The sequence below is a fragment of the Cyprinus carpio genome, chromosome B6, assembly GCF_018340385.1.
Source record: "Cyprinus carpio isolate SPL01 chromosome B6, ASM1834038v1, whole genome shotgun sequence".
Lineage (NCBI taxonomy): Eukaryota > Metazoa > Chordata > Actinopteri > Cypriniformes > Cyprinidae > Cyprinus > Cyprinus carpio.
This window is the reverse complement of record NC_056602.1, coordinates 14,624,471-14,628,613: the sequence shown is the minus strand read 5'-3', so window position 1 is coordinate 14,628,613 and position 4,143 is coordinate 14,624,471. Positions and strand designations below refer to the sequence as shown.

The 4,143-nt window shown below is 39.7% G+C and overlaps 1 non-coding gene across 1 annotated transcript; it reads right to left on the bottom strand.

The window, feature by feature from the left end:
* Positions 1 to 263: 263 nt before the first annotated feature.
* LOC122137721 lies at positions 264 to 447 on the bottom strand. Its single transcript, XR_006155063.1, has one exon. It is a non-coding gene; the product is annotated as a U2 spliceosomal RNA (small nuclear RNA).
* Positions 448 to 4,143: the final 3,696 nt, after the last annotated feature.

Here is a 4,143-nt window from a genome sequence, read left to right as displayed (position 1 = left end):
AAAGTGCACGCACACACACACACATGCACGCATGCATGCACACACACACACACGGAGCAGTGGGCAGGCCATTTTATGTTGCGGCGCCCGGGGAGCAGTTGGGGGTTCAGTGGCCTTTGCTCAAGGGCACCAACCTCAGTCGTTGGTACTATGACCCAAAGCCGTTCCTAGACTCGAACGAACCCACAACCTTTAGGGTTAGGAAGTCAAAACTCTCTAACCATTAGGCCACAACTTCCCCATGTGGCAATTCCCAAAAATGGGAAGCGCACACGCGTTCCTGGAGGACACTGCAATACCAGGCCGATGCGTGGAGTTGACGGAGCAAGCCCCCAGTTCCAGCTTGTGATGCATAAAACTCTATTTTAATATTGTAGTCCCCAGATAGGGGATTGTATCAGATATTAAAACTGATTTAAGAACAGATACTAGTAAAATATAACATATGAACCACTTTTATGAAATTATGATACTTCTTATGGCAATTTGCATGGGCATCCTTGTTGAAGCTTAAAAGCCAACACTGAAAATAATAAGAATTGTTTTCTTAAGCATTAAATCATCATTTGACACTGAAGACTGGAGTAACAGTGGCTAAAAATTGAGGTTTGCCATCACAAATTACATTTTAAAATATTAAATAAAAAACAAATATTTTAGTTGTATATTACCTGTCTTAATTCTCTCAATCTATATATAGATCTCCGCTGATCTTTCCCACTTCAGGGGGGGGGAAAAAAAAAAAAAAAAAAAAAAAAACATGACCCAATCCATACCCAGGCCCAACTCAGCTATTTATGGCAAGTGTTTTTTCTCAGTCTGGGCTTCTGAAAAAGCCTTCTGATGAGCCTTGACCTCTCCCTTTGGAGGCATTCAGTGAGGGAATGTGAGTAACAATAATAATGCATTAAGCAGTCGTGGCCTTGCGACAACACTCAGTGCGCCATCTCTTAAGTGCTGGGCTGGTCGGTCAGCCCCTGAAAGCATGGCCGACTGCAGACAGACCCTCCTACAGCGAGCTTGATGACCAAAGACACCACTCACAATACCATTCACAATGAAAAGGTTTCATAACCACCATCGCTATGCAGGGGACTAAAACCGAAAATGCTAGTGTAAAATGTGGGAACATTTGAAGTTTTAAAGGACTTCCATCTGAGGTGTTTTTTTCTCTCTCTGTGGGTGTGTTTGTGTGTGTATGGTGGGTGTGTTCATCAATCCAGATCCCCACTGAGGGAAATAAAATACAACTGGTGTTTCTGATAGATTTTTCACTGCGCTTGCAGGGTGGGTAACTGCATTTGTACGTCTCTCTGATGAAGTGCTAAGAAAAGCCCCCCAGAGCCCCGCAGGATGAGAAGCCGCCAATGCTCTGAAAGGGCTCTCTATTTCGTGCGACATGGCTCCGGGCAGGGGCTGACATGCACACACATTTACCCCAGGATCATTTCATCTGCTGCTAATTTCACCAATTTAACAAACCACCACCCAGAAAATTAAAATATCAAGCAGCTGTAGGATCACATAGCAGTTGTATTAACATTAGAGGAACTCATTTAAGTGCAGTGCACACAAAAGAGGGAAGTAACCAAGTTGCTAAACTCAAATATTTATTGTTTTTTAAATAGCTTAAACTCGTTACGAAACACGAGAACAAAAAATTGCAAAGAACATTAAGTAAAAAAAAAATTTCAAAGATAAAAATAAACAATGTTAGAGGAAGTAAAGTGAAAATAAAAAGACTCCAAGTCTCATTGTGGCTGACCAAAGACGGAGGTCTCTCTTCTGAGCTAAGCGGAGGAGGATGGGGCCAGAGCCCCTGGAAAAGAGGGGCTGAATGCCTGCCATAAGAACAGCAAAAGGTCACGTCCCAAATGCTTTCATTAATCAGCCAGAGTTCTATGCTTAGATGTCGAAAAGACCTTGTTAGAAATTCTGCAAGTCTTCTCAACTCTCTGAGGGCACCACAGAGAATTTTCTAAACAGTGATTCAACTCCCAGTTCAGGGCTAATGCTATAGGCTCCACATTAAGAGCAAAGGGCCAGTAATCAATGTATGGAGTTCTTTTTTAATGTCTTGTGATGTTTTATTTGTTATATACAATCTGAATGTACAATACACTGAATTATAAATGGTTCCAAAAGGATTTTTTGCAGTAATGCCACAGAAGAACCATTTTGGTCCCCCATAAAACCTGTGAAGAACTTTTAAAGAACGTTTGGGAAATGGCAGTGTTCCATGAAGGTTAAAGGTAAAAAAAAAAAAAAAAAAGGTCTTCATAAATGTCAATATCCATATCAATACGCCATCAATACACATTGGGGGAAGTCGTGTGGTGCCTAGTGGTTAGAGAGTTTGACTCCTAACCCTAAGGTTGTGGGTTTGAGGTCTCATCGTGGCCGGCAATATAACCCGACTGAGGTGCCCTTGAGCAAAGGGCATTGAATCCACCCGGGTGCCCGCAGCATAAATGGCTGCCCACCGGGTGTGTGTTATATGGGAAGTGGGTGTGTGTCATCACCTGCTGTGTGTTTGCACTTTGGATGGGGTAAATGCAGAGGCACGAATTTTGAGTATGGGGAGTCACCATACTTGGGCTGTATGTCACGTCACTTTCAGTAGGTGTTTGTGCTTTCAAATGTTTTACCAGCAATGTTACACCAAGGTATTCAGATAAAATAAACCAATAAATATTTAAGAAGGTCCACCCCTTAATCTAACTGGGCTACAAACAGATTGTATAAATGAGAATTTATACAAATTAGCCACTAATTCATCAAAACGTAAACTAGTTACAAACTGAGTGTGTGGAACAGAGATCGTTAATGGGAGTAAGAAAGGGGAACTGGACTCAGAAGATGTTGCAGGTCAGATTTAAACATACATTACCCCATATGATCACCACAACATGCTAGGAAATAGATGCTACAGCACAGCTTCAGGATGGGCTGGCTTTAAGTAGGCAGAGAGTGTAAGGATAGAGTTAAAGTGAGTGAAAACATATGGGAGAGAGAATGGGAGATCATATAGCAAATTAATTCTCTGCTTCAATAATCTAATTAATGCTGTGCCTTAACAAGGCATTATTTTAGCCCAGCTTTTTCAAGCTAGCATAAAAAAGAAGAGTGGAGGAAAGGAGAGATAAAGAATAATTATCTCTTTACCTATTAATAAAGCATTTGAAATGAGTTCTTTTGGTTTTCTTTCTAAAAAACACTGCAGCTGAGAGAATGTGTTAGCAATGACTAATGTTTCACATTGTTAAATATATCTATTAATGATTTTTCTAGGAGGCTTTGAAGTTGAGACCATTAAAGAGCTGTAAATCACCAAACTGTCTGCCCAAGAGGCTGCATGAGTTTCCTTATCTCTGCAATTACATGAGGGGGGGGAGTGGGATCTGCTTAGGATCTATCTGTTCATATCCCATCTCATCCCACACACACCTCTTAGTCTCCGACCTGTAACTTCTAGTAATTTCTCTTTGGATGCCAGAACTTGACCCTGCCTGAATTTTCTTAAACCCATAATGGTTTTTCCCAGTGATTAGTGATAAACATAGCAGAGCATATAATGCCCTGGAAACTACCATCTTATTCTGTTTGGTCTAAGAGACTATAAACATAAATATATTGTTTGCTGAGATATTATATGGGTGCCAGTCAAATGTTTGGACACACCAACCTGTTTTCTTTTCTTTTTAATTACTATTTTCTTTCATTTTACAATGATTAAAAGGTCACTGAAACATATAAAATGAAACAATGGGAATTATATAGTGACCCCAGTTTAAAACCATCTATTTTAGTTTCTTAAGTTCTGTGTTATATCCACTCTGTTTAGTGTTGACCAAAATAAAAAACAACCATCCATCTATTCTTCAAACTCCAATTTAGGGTCGCCCCAACAAAACAAAACAAAACAAAACAAAACAAAACAAAACAAAACAAAACAAAACAAAACAAAACAAAACAGCCAAAAGTGTCTTACTGAGGAGAAACCTTAAATTAAGGGGGAACATTTTATGAAATATTAGTATAGTAATATTCATAAACACAGCTGTGCATGTCTGAATTTCTTACCAATTTTATCTAAAGTTGAAGTGTGTATTTTCTGCACTACTAGCATCACCAAACAGAATT